General features: G+C 46.2%; 2 protein-coding genes across 2 annotated transcripts in view; one reads left to right on the forward strand and one right to left on the reverse strand.

The window, feature by feature from the left end:
- The first annotated feature begins 2,083 nt into the window (after positions 1-2,083).
- The window catches only part of ANAPC7 (anaphase promoting complex subunit 7), a 250,367-nt gene continuing 235,867 nt past the window's right edge, over positions 2,084-16,583 (forward strand). Inside the window, exon 1 of the mRNA XM_078667494.1 lies at positions 2,084-2,255. The gene's annotated coding sequence lies outside the window, so the exon portion shown is untranslated. The remainder of the gene's footprint in view (positions 2,256-16,583) is intronic.
- The window catches only part of LOC144792464 (ubiquitin-conjugating enzyme E2 G1-like), a 59,098-nt gene continuing 50,467 nt past the window's right edge, over positions 7,953-16,583 (reverse strand). Inside the window, exon 6 of the mRNA XM_078667495.1 lies at positions 7,953-8,461. The gene's annotated coding sequence lies outside the window, so the exon portion shown is untranslated. The remainder of the gene's footprint in view (positions 8,462-16,583) is intronic.

Below are 16,583 nucleotides of genomic sequence, written 5' to 3' on the forward strand. Positions count from 1 at the left end.
CAGTAGTTTTGTGTGGGCCTGGGTGACTTGTGCATTGCATTCTGCAGGACTTATGACTGGACTCTTGGTGCCTTGTGCATTGCATTCTGCAGTACTTATGTCTGGGCGCCTTGTGCATTGCATTCTGCAGTACTTATGTCTGGACTCTTGGTGCCTTGCATTCTGCAGTACTTATGACTGGACTCTTGGTGCCTTGTGCATTGCATTCTGCAGTACTTATGTCTGGGCCTGGGTGCCTTGTGCATTGCATTCTGCAGTACTTATGCCTGGGTGCCTTGTACAGTGCCTTATGCAGTACATATGTCTGGGCCTGGGTGCCTTGTGCATTGCATTCTACAGTACTTAAATCTGGGCGCCCTGTACATTGCATTCTGCAGTACTTATGTCTGGGCCTGGGTGATTGCATTCTGCAGTACTTATGTCTGGGCCTGGGTGCCTTGTGCATTGCATTCTGCAGTACTTATGTCTGGGCCTGGGCGCCTTGTGCATTGCATTCTGCAGTACTTATGTCTGGGCCTGGGTGCATTGCATTCTGCAGTACTTATGTCTGGGCCTGGGTGCCTTCTGCATTGCATTCTGCAGTACTTATGTCTGGGCCTGGGCGCCTCGTGCATTGCATTCTGCAGTACTTATGTCCGGGCCTGGGTGCCTTGTGCATTGCATTCTGCAGTACTTATGTCTGGGCCTGGGCGCCTCGTGCATTGCATTCTGCAGTACTTATGTCCGGGCCTGGGTGCCTTGTGCATTGCATTCTGCAGTACTTATGTCTGGGTGCCTTGTGCATTGCATTCTGCAGTAATCATGTCTGGACTCTTGGTGCCTTGTGCATTGCATTCTACAGTACTTAAGTCTGGGCCTGGGTGCCTTGTACATTGCATTCTGCAGTACTTATGTCTGGGCCTGGGTGATTGCATTCTGCAGTACTTATGGCTGGGCCTGGGTGCCTTGTGCATTGCATTCTGCAGTACTTATGTCCTGGCCTGGGCGCCTCGTGCATTGCATTCTGCAGTAGTTTTGTTTGGGCCTGGGTGCCTTGTGCATTGCATTCTGCAGTACTTATGACTGGACTCTTGGTGCCTTGTGCATTGAATTCTGCAGTACTTATGTCTGGGCGCCTTGTGCATTGCATTCTACAGTACTTAAATCTGGGCGCCTTTTACATTGCATTCTGCAGTACTTATGTCTGGGCCTGGGTGATTGCATTCTGCAGTACTTATGTCTGGGCCTGGGTGCCTTGTACAGTGCCTTATGCAGTACTTATGTCTGGGCCTGGGTGATTGCATTCTGCAGTACTTATGCCTGGGTGATTGCATTCTGCAGTACTTATGTCTGGGCCTGGGTGCCTTGTGCATTGCATTCTGCAGTACTTATGTCTGGGCCTGGGCGGCTCGTGCATTGCATTCTGCAGTACTTATGTCTGGGCCTGGGTGCATTGCATTCTGCAGTACTTATGTCTGGGCCTGGGTTCCTTCTGCATTGCATTCTGCAGTACTTATGTCTGGGCGCCTCGTGCATTGCATTCTGCAGTACTTATGTCTGGGCCTGGGCGCCTGGTGCATTGCATTCTGCAGTACTTATGTCTGGGCCTGGGTGCCTTGTGCATTGCATTCTGCAGTAATTATGTCTGGACTCTTGGTGCCTTGCATTCTGCAGTACATATGTCTGGACTCTTGGTGCCTTCTTCTGCAGTACTTATGTCTGGGGCTGGGTGCCTTGTGCATTGCATTCTGCAGTAGTTATGTCTGGGCGCCTTGTGCATTGTATTCTGCAGTCCTTATGTCTGGGCGCCTTGTGCATTGCATTCTGCAGTACTTATGTCTGGGCCAGGGTGCCTTGTGCATTGCATTCTGCAGTACTTATGTCTGGGCACCTTGTGCATTGCATTCTGCAGCATTGTCTGTCATGTCATGATCTCGCCTAAGCAGGCTTTTCAGATTTTGGTCGGCCATTCTCTGCATTGTTGGGCATATTCCTGTGTACCTCGAGTATCTCTACAAAATAGTAGATGCATGGTTTCTATGTTGGCCATGTGCCACTTAACAACATATTGTTTCCTGTGACCTTTGTCACATGCCAGGCAGGTAAGGTCACAGTGGGAGGGGTGATGAACCAGGAAACGCCACTCCCAGGACTACTCACTACACTGCGCTGCGCTTGTATGCAGTGGCAGCTCTGAGGAAAAGTCGGTCCCGTCCTTGACCGCACAGGGAAGAAGCAGAATGGAGATCACAGACGGGGGAGCTGTGAAGTTTCAGGTAAGAATTGGGGAGAGTGCGCCCCCCACTTTCTGTGGAGAGGATGTCCTGTATTCAGCATTCTGCCTCCATGCACCCGGCGTCTTGTATCTGAGGGGAAACCTGCTTGGAAAGGGGTTGATTTCTGAAAAGGCTCGTCATCTTATAGGCAGGTAGGGCTGGTGCACAGTGATTCGTGTCAGTATAAATCTGGCACTCCACAGACTTTTCACCAGATTCCACCGCCGGCCTGCTGGGTAATTTCATACTTTCTCCATTGCCTGTGTATGTTCTTACAGTGTGTGCTAATCTCTACTTCTGTCAGGATGTCTTCAGGTGTGTGTCTCTGATCTGTTATAGTCTGCCCTCTGCTGTTCCACTGATTGTATTCCCCGTGTCCACCCCCTGGTGTCTCTCTATTGTGAGTATTCCCTCCTCACTGCCAGTCTGTATCCCAAGGTGTCCCCCGTCTCTTCTTCGTCAATCTTCCCATGTGTGTCCCATGTCGCGGTGTGTTGTCTTCTGCCCCACTGTATAATCTCCCTCTCTCTGACCCCTTGAGTCCCTCTGCTCTTTTGTAGGGCTCCTGGTGTCGCTGTTTTTTTCTTGTGTTCCTTAGTTTTACTGTCTCTATTAGTCACTTAGCCCAGGTGCGTCACTAAAAAATGTAAATGTAATGTGTATACTTGTAAAGCGCACTATCACCTGACAGGCATCTTGGCGCTGTATACCGCTGTGGAACCCTTCCTGGCTTTCCCTGTGATATGCCCCTTACTGGGTACTTCCAAGGTGAGGCCAGGCATCCTAGCACTTTCGGGGCCGTTGTGGAGATTAAGCAAGCTATTGCCCAGAGTTGCAGAGTGGGACCCATGATTAGAGTAGGCACCTAGGCGAGAATTATAGAGTCCGTGGACATTGAGCCCAAGACCCATTCCGCGTCGGGAATTGAACCCTGGTCCGGGCCAGACCTCTGCCTCAGGGTCTGCCACTCTAATCGGTGAGCCACACTTCTCCACTCTCTGTCTCATGTTACATGCGTCTGTTCTGTGCCACTGTCTGTCCCCAATTTGTCTCCGGCCTCCTCTCTTCTCGGTCTGTTCTGTCCCTGTTACCAGGTCTTGTTTCTCCTCTCATCAAAGTGACCCTTTTCTTATGGATACTTCTATGTTCTTAATTTTTATAAAAATATGTTTAGCTAATCCCCCCCCTACCTTGACTTGCTGGAAAATTAGGCAAAGGATGATAGAAAGAAAGGGGTGAACCACAGATTACAAATTTTGTGGAAAATTACCTAGAGGTGAGACTCTATCTGGAAACCTTAAAGCAGTACTCGTGCGCACCGGTAGGTGGTGTCACACAGCTCCAGCCTGTCATTTTGGTAAACGTCTCCTGCCCCAGTAAAAGTACAGGCGCCCCTCAGACGCGCTCGGCTGTAAGCGGTGCAGCCAGGGGCTGCCCATTCGGTGTGTGGCACGCCTGTCTAGAACTCCACGTTCTGTCCTGACGTCATATATTTTCAGGCCACAGAGTTTAGGCGTTTTTCTATTTAAAGAAAGGCAGACTTTGCTCCTTTGAATGTATTGCAGCCCTGCCCAGCAGATTTGTAGCGCGCATTGTCACCCGGAGGGTATCTTGTAGCCGAGGTGCGAGTCTAGCCAAGCCCTTGGCACAGTGGGAATACTTGTCTCGAAAACCTTGGTTTTCAGAGTAGGTTGTTCCGTGTAGTGGCAAATGGTTCCACACTTTAGGAGCGATGTGGGAGAAGGCGCACCTGCCAGATCTGGTTTTCCCCGATGTGTGGCATGTGTGCAAGTAGGAGTCCGGACAAGCACAGGTGGCTGGAAGGCTGGCGAACGCAGCTTTGATTGTTGAGGTCTGCTATGGGCTACTGCAGTGGTTCCCAAACTGTGCGCCGCGGCACCCCGGTGCCCGTAATGAGGTGCCAGGGGCGCCGCGCACAGTCTAGGGTGACCAACCGTCCTTAAATTTCACAGACCCTCCGTACGCCTCTTGTCTGTAATTTTGGCCATCACAGGGAGCAGCGCTGCTCCCCTGTGAGAGGCCTCACCCCTGCTGATGGAGCCCCCTCGCACTCCTCCTAGAGCACAAGAGCAGCCCCTCCTGCCCATTGTCATTCAGTATGCCACTGATTGCCACACAGAGAATGACATTGGGGCAGTCTGGGGTGTTATAGCATGTGGCGGCCTCCTCCTGCCTCAGTGTACAGAAGGGCAATCTGTTAGATAAAAAGTAAAACGCCCAAGCTGTAATGTTAGAGAACACTTCATTTAAAGATGCCTGTACAACAAGTCTCGTCATTTTAGAACTGAAGTATTTTCAATATTATATTCAACAAAGCCATGGTTGCTGCTTTTTTATTTTAAGGAACTAGCAACCATTGACAAAGCCAATAGTCCTGGCTTGTTGTTGGTGTAATGATACTTGCTGTATTATATATCTGGATGCAATGACAGAAATAACATAATACCAATCAGGCGCAACACTATGCTAAGAGCAGATTTTTAGCCTAGGTGTTTTAAACTACGCTCTTAATTACATCCAACACCCCCTTTGAAGAGACCCCCCCAGTTTTTTTACACCACTTAAAGCCCTGGAAACACCATGTCACAGTCACCTCACATCCTGGCACGGTGCATCATGTGTGACTCATGACTTCTACGTTTTCAGTCTGCCTGTGTACAGGGGCATAGTGAACTCTCCACCACCCCACCCCTTGCTGTAGTTCGTTCTTGATAGGAGTTTTCTGTCTGCAACTCTGCAGACAAAGGCTCAGTGTGAAAAGGTGGGTGAGTAAATAAGTGAAGGAATGGCTGGATGGATTACTGAAAGGAAGAATGGATGAATGAAAGGGGGAATGGATAGATAATGAAAGAAAGGATGGATGAGTGAATGAGTGGAAGTATGGATGAGAGAACAGGTAAATGGATGGATGTAGGGGTGAATAGATGAGTGAAAGGGCAGCTGATGGGCGAGTAAATTGGTGGATGGGTGTGTGAAAGGATGGATGAATGAAAGGGTAGATGATGGGTAAGTGAATGGATGGATGAATTGATAAGTGAAATGGTGAATGGATGGATGAGCGAAAGGGTGGATGTAAGGATTGATGAGTGAGTGAAAGGGGGTAGATGGACAAAAGGATAGATAGATGAGTGAAGTGAAAGATTAGATTAATAATTCAAGCATTCCAACCATTATAATACCTTCATTGCGTCCCAATTACTCTAATGCAATTACTTTTTAACGTCAGTCTTCGTCCGAATCTTTCTCTCCCTTCTTTACACGAACGTCAGCTTCATGTCATGATTCACCTTTATGCTTGGTATACTAGTCTTTTCTGGGATACTTGGTCTATCCAGTCCTCTTTACCCTTTTACTGTCAATTCTCGGAAGAACAGCTAGCAAAATACTGATCAGACTTTTTTGTTTAATTTTATCACAACCCCTCAAATGGTAACTTCCGCAGCTGGAAACCTGAGTTGACAGACATCCAGGTCTTTTCTCTTGTTACTTTTTAGTATCTGGTCTAGTTGTTTTCCTTACCAGAACCCTCAGTCTCATTTTTTTGTTTTGAAATACAGTTTGACGACTCAAGATCCTAATGTGTCACAGCCCACAGATGTATAGGTTAAAAAAATTATTGTAGGCAATTCCAATTTATGCCCTTGAACAGGAACTGCGGCGTCTCTGGCTTGATATACAGGAACGGCTGCAGCTTTATATGTGTGAAGATTAGATCCAAAATGCAGAAACCACAGATGGGGAAATCCCTTTTACGAGCCAACCTTGGACAAACCTTCAGAAAACAGTGGGTTCCTATTTAAAGGGACGTTGGGGACAAATATTACAACATATTTCTGTATGATTGTAATAATTGTTTCTTTGAGTGTGTCATTTAAAAGGACAAGAACCTAGATCATTTGAGCACATCCCATGTTGGGTGCTAATTGTAACGATCTGGCGTGCCCCACCCGAGCCCCAGGGGTCAGATTTCTAACCCTCTGGTACAGGGACTTTGTTCAATGCATCAGCATGAATTACAGATCCAGGTGGACTGCAAACCATACACAACACTAAGTTATACTGTGCAGGAGGTGTTTTTTTGGTCATGATTAATCTCTCTAGATGAGTTCAGGGACACAGCAGAACACCAAACCCTCTTTTGTAAATGAACACACTCAAAATAGTGCCAAGTACCATGGGATAGACTGTGCAATGTTTATTTCTGAAAACCCAAGTCTTGTGCATAAAATACGAATGGGAACCACACAGAATGCAAAAGCAATTGCAACAATGCAGGACCTGGCCAGCGAAAATAATATGACATTTCTTAACATGGTTAGCACATTCCTAACACTCTGTAGGTACTTATACGTGCTATGCTAAAATTGACCAAAAGCAGAAAATAGCAAGCCTATAAATAGAGATTTTTTACGCTGGATCACACAGAATACCTTTCTCTGTAATAAATAGCTGTTTAGCTATTTTCTATCAAAGCCTTTGTCTTGGAAAGATACAATGATATGCTGGGATGAAGGCCACTTCCCTTCTCCAGTCTCTGAGCAATCTCGGGCCGGTTTGCAGCAAACCAGCACGACTCTGGCTTGATAATTCCATCACTAAGCGTCTTCAAATATGGGTTTTTATGCACTTGATTGCCAATTTTTAGTTCATGCTTGTAAGTGTGGCAACAAAGTCCCCAACAAGAAACAATAACCTCCACTGTAAGAGCCCATATTATCATGGCAGCAACCAGAACATACAACAAATGTCAGCCTGGATAGGAATTTATGAGTCTAATTTCCACACTTCAAATTAAAAAGTAATAAAAGCGTTTGCAGGCAAGCATATGATGAAAATGGAAGTTATTTAAATAGGTCCTGTATTCATGATAACTGGATTCTGATCAACTCCTGCACTTTTTTCCAGGATCTCCACTTCTTTGGCGTTTCAGCATAGATATGAAACAAATGAAAACATACTTCTGGCTTAGACTTCAGTCTTGATTAAAGAATACCCCATAACATTTCTGAAGAGCTAAGACAACCGTGTTTAAATCTGCTTCTCCTATGCAGTGGTGCTGCAATCAGGTCTATTTCTCATTAATAACTTGCTTAAATCCCTTTATCAGCATTCTACAAACCTATTACCTTTGTATTAATAGTTTTGTCAGCACAGAGAAGGATTCTTTAATTCTTTAAACCATACAACACTGGACTTAATTGTATATTATTTCTTTTGGATACCAGGTGCAAGATGACAGTGGGTGCATTGTACTGAGGAAAACACATTGCATCCAAGTACCAATCTGAACACCAAGACTAGAAGTTGAAAGGACAAAGGTCTTTTGTTGTTGCAAATAAGCATTCCAAAAGTTTAAAAAAATGTTAGTTGGAGCATTGTAGCTGAAAAGTCAGTGGCAAGGTGTTCCTTATTTTAGGAGTGAATACACAAGACATTTCAGCTCTCTCTCGGAAAGTATCCTGGAGGACTCATGACATTTGACGTGCACTGTGCAAGCTTTTAACATGGCTAGGTGTGCTTTTACCTCCTGCACTGAAGCAATTTAAGGCAGAACAGATTATATGCCACTTAAATGGTATTCTGGTGGTCAAGATATAGTCATGCTTTATTAAACCTTTGGACACTAAAGAGTCAGCCACTGATGAGTACTTAGAGAAACAGGTTTGACAAATCAGACAAAATATACACAACTTTATTGGATTTAGCTGAAATTGAGCTTCAACTTGTGCATTATCAAAACTGCTGAAAAAATATTTTATTTAATAACCAAGAATTGCATTAACAAATAGTCCATCGCAACCAACAGTGACAAAAATCCTTTCCAAAACTACACCAACAAGAAAGACATGGGGGAAAAAGACATTTGCAAACATTATGTACTGCATAAAGGGGAACATATAAAAGTCATTTTAAAATTACATTTTCAAAAGGTATATTTATTTGGAATAAATAAATGTACAGTCCTAGGCGGGATTGAATACCAATCATTCATAATTTATGCAGTGAATACACTAAAAAACTCAAAACAAAAAAGGCAAAGTATTCAGAAGGAGGAAGAGAAAAGGGGCATGAAATACAAAATTTCAAGCTCACGGCGAGAGCATGAAATCCCCATCTTTCTTATCCACAAAGTGAAAACTATTGCTTAAGGATCAAGTACTGAGAAAATGTTCTTGCGCTGAAATCTGAAATCGAAGAAAGACAAGAAGCTGTTATAGATTTTTCTACCACTCTACCAAGTCAATGATACTTAATGTTCTATTTCTAGCAGTTAATTGACATCAATACTAAAAGTGACAAACAAGAGGAAAAACAATGAAAGTTGCTGTAGTTCATTGTTAATTAGCACATCTATAACACTCAAAAACATGAGCTCCTAGGGAGGGCTCATTAAAAATGCCAGGGGCAAATTCAATGAACTCAAAATACAAATAACGGTGTGCAAAGTAGCCATTTTATTCTATAACTTGACCCCCCTTTGGTTGGTCCAGAATACTGTGTCTAAATAAATCTGGCTGACCAAGATACACCTGAAAAAGATTACTTGTTACAAAACATCACAATGGGCAGACTTACAAATATTTCTTTGATGAGTAAGTGTGAGTTACTTTGGGAAATCCAGGAGCAAATCAGGTGTGCGCTGAAAGTAAGACACACCTCACAGAAAAAATTGAGAATCAGGCTATTACTTTCTGTACTCTCTCCATATCGCCACAAGTTTTCACACTACCCAATAAAAGTCTCAAATGACCCAAAATAATAAAAAATAAAATAAAAAAAAGAGTCGATAGCGAATTGACAGTTATTTAAAATACAAGTTAGCCTTCATTTCTTGGCTCACTGCAAATGATTAGTAGTCGATTGCAACAGAGGTGGTGATATAGGGCCCGCGTAAGAAATTACGAGATACTAGAGTAGCTTAATCAACAGCTTTAAATGCAAGTAAATGATTAATTGATAGCTGATACAAGCATGTAAAAGAACAAGATGATTAACATGACAATAGTTACCAGGAGGGAAAAGCTGATCACAATACAGCGTCTCCTAACAGAACACAGAGTAGTCATTTTGAGCTTCACTCGGACATTTGGAAGGTCAACAAGCCTCAGAGCACTAATCGGCAGAAATTTGTAATGTTTTCCAGAGCAATAGGACACGTAGATCCCTTCTTGTGATATTGGAACAACCAGGGAGGTGGCTCGACTAAAGAAGCCTTGCACTTGATTTGCTCAGGAGCTCAGATAATGGATGTAATTTTTATGAACTTTTTATAATGCTAAATCGACAAAGTAGGAAGGCATTTGCATGATGATAGAGAATATGAATTTAACCAAATAATTTAGATATTGTGTGTTGCATCCTACTGCACAGATTTTATTTACCATTAAGGCAGTACATATAAATTTAATTTTCCGGTCTATGAAATCCTGGCCAAAAGTAACCCTGGGCGGCCAACAGGCCCGGACTGGCCGTTGCGGGCACCGGGCAATCCCCCGGTGGGCCACAAGGGTGGGGGCCGGTTTTAGCTGCAAAATCGGCCCCGTTACAAAAACGGCCGAAAACCGCCCCCGGCATAGAGCTCGGTCGCACCCCCAGGGGGCCGGCCGAGCACTTTGCCAGGGCCGGTTTTCGTTCTCAGTCCGGCCCTGGCGGCCAACTACGCTACGCTCACTGAGTTTGCGTAGTTTGTGCTACTTCACGCTACGCAAATTGCACGTAGCACAGTGCAAAATCGCGTAGCGTAGTGGCCATTTTTTGCAAGCAAAATGACATCCCGGCGAGTCTTTTCCTTCGTTCGCGATCCGCAACATCAAGTTGGCGATCGTGAACGAGGAAAATAAACCTCCCGGCGAGATTCTCAACGCTCGCGATGAGAAACTACCAGTCCGCATTGAGAAAGCTGCAGCTCGAGTAACAAGCATTTGCAATGCAATAGGTCTCGCATTAGGAAATTTTGATCTATTGGTATTGTAAATGACTTTTTATTTCTGTGTTGGTTTTGAAAATAGCAAAATTAATAGCTTTGTCATTTACATATGTGTTGTATTTTACGTGACTTAGATGTATTGCTATTACAAATAACAATGGCTTTTAATTTTTTTAAATAATTAATACTTAAATAAAAGTTATTGTAATTTATGATAGCAATAGCTTTAACTTTTGTAAATAACTTTTGTGAAGATTGTGTTAAGTGTATTTTATTGTGACAAAAATGCAAGAACAGAAGTGAAATATTAATATCTTTTTGTGACATTTGTAATAAAGTTTGAGACATTGAGAGAACATATTTGAACCAGTTGTTGTTGAATGGTTGCACAGATTGATGCTGTGGTGCCCCTGAGTGGTGGTGCTGAGTGAGGGCGATAGAGTGAGTGCGATAGATAGAGTGAGGGCAATAGATAGATAGAGTGAGGGCAATAGATAGATAGAGTGAGGGCGATAGCTAGATAGAGTGAGGGCGATAGCTAGATAGAGTGAGGGCGATAGAGTGAGACGGAAATCGAGGAAGAGTGGAGAGGCCAAGACAGTGAAGGGGCAGGAGAGAGTGAGACAGAAATAGAGGAAGAGTAGCGAGGCCAAGACAGTGAAGGGGCAGGAGAGAGTGAGACAGAAATAGGGGAAGAGTGGAGAGAGAGGAGAGAGTGGAGAGAGAGGAGAGAGTGGAGAGAGAGGAGAGAGAGGAGAGAGAGGAGAGAGAGGAGAGAGAGGAGAGAGAGGAGAGAGAGGAGAGAGTGGAGAGAGAGGAGAGAGTGGAGAGAGTGGAGAGAGAGGAGAGAGTGGAGAGAGTGGAGAGAGAGGAGAGAGAGGAGAGAGTGGAGAGAGAGGAGAGAGTGGAGAGAGTGGAGAGAGAGGATAGGGTGGGGAGAGTGAGGATAGTGAGGAGAGGGGAGATTGAAGTGAGAGGGAGGTGAGAGAGGGAGGTGAGAGAGGGATGGGAGAGTGGTGAGAGTGAGGAGAGGGGAGAGAGGGGAGAGTGAGGAGAGGGGAGAGAGGGGAGAGTGAGGAGAGGGGAGAGTGAGGAGAGGGGAGAGTGAGGAGAGGGGAGAGTGAGGAGAGGGGAGAGTGAGGAGAGGGGAGAGTGAGGAGAGGGGAGAGTGAGGAGAGGGGAGAGTGAGGAGAGGGGAGAGTGAGGAGAGGGGAGAGTGAGGAGAGGGGAGGGGAGGGGATAAAGGGGAGGGGAGAGGGGAGAGTGGAGAGACTGAGGGGAGGGGAGAGTCAGGAGAGAGAGGAGAGGGGAGAGTGAGGGGAGAGTGAGGAGAGGGGGGAGTAATGAGAGAGGATAGAGTGGTGAGAGAAGTGAGTGGGGGCAGTCAGGATAGTGAGGAGAGGGGGATAGTGAGGAGAGGGGGATAATGAGGAGAGGGGGATAGTGAGGAGAGGGGATAGTGAGGAGAGGGGATAGTGAGGAGAGGGGATAGTGAGGAGAGGGGAGAGTGAGGAGAGCTCTTACTTGACAGATAGATGGCAGGCAGTGGCACTCCCTCCATACCAGTCTGAGTTTGCTACAGTTCCACATGGGGTCCCACAGTGGTCTGCGATTAGTCCGATCCTTTTTAATGTCTACATGCAACCCCTGATGGGCATCATCAAGGCTCACGGCATTAGCGTGATCAACTATGCGGATGACACGCAGCTGATGATTTCTTTTGATGGTGCCCATGCAGAATCACTGGAGACATTCCACACCTGCATGTTGGAAATGGCAACTTGGCTAAAAAGTAATTCACTACAGTTCAACAGTGGCAAAACTGAGATAATGCATTGTAAAGTGGGAAGAATCGCCAGAAACCTGCCTGTTGACTTTTGGCCTCTAGATTCAGGTGAGCCACTGATACCAGTAAAAACAGTGCGGAATTTGGGGGTCAGCTTTAATGACAACCTGAGTCTGGAGACTAACGTCAACAAACAGGTGAGCAGCTGCTTCGCTCTAATGCGGGGCCTTTGAAAGCTGCTGCCTTTACTTCCAGCACAGATCAGAGCTACCGTAGTCAGGAGCACTAGTCTTAGCCGCCTGGATTACTGTAACGCTCTACTACTGGAATCTCCGGTATATTTGATCTCCAGACTCCAGAGCATCCAGGTGGCGGCAGCAAAAATGGCACTTTCTCGAGGACGACGATCCTCCACCACTCTAGCACTGGCTGAGCTACACTGGCTGCCCGTGCATCAGAGGATCCTCTTCAAGTCTCTTTGTACCGTCTTTAAGGCAGCACATGGGTTGGGTCCTAAACCTCTACAAAACAAATTCAAATGGTATTAGCCCACACGGACCCTCCGCTCCTCATCCACTAATCTTATTAGCATTCCTAGGATCAGGAAAGCTACTCACGGTGGCAGAGCTTTTAGTATAGCGGCAGCCCATCTTTGGAACAGCCTCCCTATTGCAATAAGGAAAACAAGTGAACTGATGCCTTTCCGCAAAAAGGTAAAGACATGGCTCTTTCCCAAAGTCTAACTGCCCCAAGAGTAAATTGCTCACTTCCTCCATCCTGCCCCATGATGCTCATTTAGCTGCACTTTCATAGCGCCAGGATGCCCGTAGGGTTGCAGCGCGCTTTAGAAAATGGCTTAAATAAAAAAAAAAAAAAAAATGAAGAGAGGGGAGAGTGAGGAGAGGGGAGAGTGAGGAGAGGGGAGAGTGAGGAGAGGGGAGAGTGAGGAGAAGAGGGGAGAGCTAGAGAGGAGAAGAGGGGAGAGCTAGAGAGGGGAGAGTGAGGGGAGTGAGGGGGAGAGTGAGGGGAGTGAGGAGGAGAGAGGGGAGAGGGGAGAGAGGAGGGGAGAGGGGCGAGAGGAGGGGAGAGAGGGGAGAGTGGTGAGAGGAGAGAGGAGATAGTGGTGAGGGGATAGTGGTGAGAGAGGAGAGTAGTGAGAGGGGAGAGTGGTGGGAGGGGACAGAGTGGAGAGTGGTGAGATTGGGGATGGAAGGGCTTCGCTGGGTTGGAAGGGCATGTTCTTCACTTTGCACAGAAAATAAGTTCCTAATCCGTTCCTAAAGATGTCACAGTATCTGGTTTTTCTCTGCTGAAATGATTTAGCGGTCTCGTTTTTTCGTCTCTTACAAACGGAAAATATCAATGACAGCATTTTACTTGTGTGTTCCAAAGGAGTGCCAGCCATCTTCTATATTCTACTTGAGGGGAGAGGATGTGGCATGAGCGGCAGCCCTTGAAGCTGGCAAATAAGGTTCACTTCTTGGAGGGAGGCATAAAATACTGTATTGCTTGCCAAATCACTTAATCTCTCCATGTCCCTCTGGAATGGAATGTTGATGTTAAAACTAAATAGCACTGCATGCTGGCTCCCTCTGGCTGTTGGTAGTTCACACCAAGAAGCAGCGCCTGGCTGCACAGGACAAAACGATAATGAGGGGTGGGGGGTGCAAGGGAAAGTAAATGCGCACACATAGAAACGAAAAGATTATGTGCGGCGCTCATGAAAGAGCTCTGCGCCAAGCTAAATTATGTTAAAGTGTCTTCAAAGTTAACAAGACACACAGCTGCATCCATTTAGATAGGCGCAGGGAGAGATTAGGTGCAGGGCATGAAATGATCACAAAAACCTATGGAGTCTTCCGGAATCCCAGGGGTTAATTACCATTGCAGCAGTGGCTTCAAAGCGGCTGATCACCGTGGCTGTTGCAGCTGAAGAGGTGATCCCTGGGAGAGGCTGATGATGAAGGGGCAGTCTCCTTAACCTGGCAGCGGGGAAGGGGGGTGCATTAACCAGGCAGCCTGTTTTAAGTGGTGGAAGTGAGGGCACCCTACGGAAAAATGCATCGTCCATACTGCAAGGGAAGCGGAAGAGACTGAACCGGGTCGCAGATGAACTCCTTAACCTGGCAGCAGGGGTGGGAGGAGAGTTCCATAGGCAGCCTGTGTTTGGTGGTGGGTGGCGGGGGAGCAACAGCCTTTGATGTGCGAGCGAGTGGGAGGGAACACCATATGGGGTGTGATTAAGAAGTGAGCTCAAGCGCACGCTGGGGAAGCGTCGCGCTTGAGTAACTCACATGCATTGGGGACAATCCTCGCTGGTTTCAAGAGCTGTTTTGCCCACTATAATCTCGCATGCGCGTTGGTTCAGCGAGACCTAAAAATCCACTCGAGCGGCAGAAAACTACAGCTCGCACTGTGCGAGGTGCCATTTTCAATGATTACACAGTGCGGATAAGAATCCGGCACTGTGCATTCATCGTGAACTACGCAGTTCGCGTAGTGCGAAGGGCACTACGCATAACGCAACTACGCCCAGGGTTAGCCAAAAGGCACATAAAGCAGGATCGGCACTTCGTGTATCAGGTGGCAGCAGGATTGGAAGAGTACGAAAATACTCAGCATTCCAAGAGATCAGAAGAGGCGAAGGCAAGAGTCAGGAGATCCAGGTGTGAGATCTTGTATTATGGTTAGAACAAAGAACAGATCAGACAAGGCAAGGATTTGCTTGCTGATTGCACATAGGTGGCATCGCAAGTAACTGAGGCAGCAGAGGGTACAGCAAGAATAGTGACAGGAACAAATAATGCATCCATTTAATTTGCTGGCCTAGACCTGGAGCAGCTATCTTACTACTATGAGAGCATGCTGACCTGAAGCTCATGCCTGAGACTGTGGGGGAGAAGACGCTGGAAATAATGACACGAAGAAGCAGCCATATGTGGCGGGGGCAAGTAGGGACAGGGAAAAATACAGACATGTTGACAGTGTGCATGAGCCACATGTAAAGAAAAGAGAAAAACGTGTCTCGGGCAGCACAAAGAACCAGTAGAGAGGGCAAAACAAAAGCAGAGAGAAGGGACACCAAAAGAAAATACAAAATCCTACATTTAAAAGAGAAGAGTTGAAACAACCCAAAAGGAGCTGGAAAGTTGAGACACAGAGTCCAAATTAAAGACTCAGATCAGCAAGAGTAAAAACAAACGTTTATTGCAAAGAACCAACTGCTGTCCTATAGGAGACATGTGTATCCCCTGCTGTAGGTATCAACATTTATCATCACTAAATGAGACAACTGTTGATAATGCAAGCAAACGATGTGGGTGAAATCCTCTAGAATCACCAACTAACAGAAGCACTAAACATGAAACAGATGGGTGTGAAAGAGATCCATAAACCAATAGGGCAGAGAAAAGAATGTCGGGAAAATAATATTTGCTGGATTAACTTTTAAACAATGCCACAACTTTTTCTTCCAGCAGCACACGCTTCCATATCTGGTTTCTGCAAACAGGTTGCAGGAAGGAAATAGTACATACACACGTATGAAAGGAAGAAAACAAAGTGACCTTCAAAACAGAAAAGACTAACGTATTTTATTGGCATTTGCTTTTCATCCCAGACATTATATACATATTTTATTCTCATCGTAGTAATTGTCTTACAGAGGTCATTTCTTTGCTGTCCAGTTTACATCACTTTATATAGTTGTTTGTATGCATTGCTATTCTTCATGTCTGCCTAAGAATCTCAACCTTAGAAGTGTATGGTCATCTTGGATGGCTCTTATGTTCTTCCCCTCCCAAAGTCCCCAACAGCCCCCCCTCCCACCCAGCACTGCGGTCAACTAGGAAATCAATGCACCTCACCATGTGTGTGGCCTGGGTTACCCTCAGCTTTTGTCAGGCATGTTGAGCTTTGCTCCGCTCTTCAGGCTTTTAGGCTCACTACGGCACTGTTCCCCATTTTACTGTTGCTGTCACCTCCCGTGGTCCGGGCTACCAGGGCTTTCAGCTCGGGGTGATTCCCGGGGGTGCTCGATGCGGATTCCTGTTCCTCGTTCTTCATGTCATCCACCAGTGCACCCCATGCCTGCGCCCTCTCCAGCCTGCCTATTCCCCGTTTAGCATTTCTGAGCAACATTCTATTTTCGCAATGTGGACATTTTTAGGTTTCGACCTGGCGAGAGCACGAAGTGCTCCGCCCAGGGCGAAAACTTTTGTCAACAGTATGGATGTTCGGCACCGCCTCTGTTTCCCATTGGCTAGCTCCATAAATGGACGCTAGCCATTGGCAAACAGAGGCGTCCGTCATCCTGCGAGGCGACTCGTGGGCGTTCCTGGGATGTTTTTCTCATCCGGACCCTTTTGTCTCGTCAGTGCGGCGGTGGGCGGGGTTTATTTTTTTTGCTCCTCGAGGTTTGTTTTGGCCATTCCGCGGCCAGAGGAACCAGGTGAGTGCATTCTTTAATTCGGTCTCACTTCGCACTGTTTTTCTTTTCCTTCTGCTATCTGTCTCGCCCCCTCCCCCCATCCCCTCACCCGTCTTTCTCCCTTTCATTTCTGTTTTCCCCCATATAGCACTATTTTCTCTCGCT

This window comes from Lissotriton helveticus, chromosome 11, assembly GCF_964261635.1.
Source record: "Lissotriton helveticus chromosome 11, aLisHel1.1, whole genome shotgun sequence".
Taxonomy (NCBI): Eukaryota; Metazoa; Chordata; class Amphibia; order Caudata; family Salamandridae; genus Lissotriton; species Lissotriton helveticus.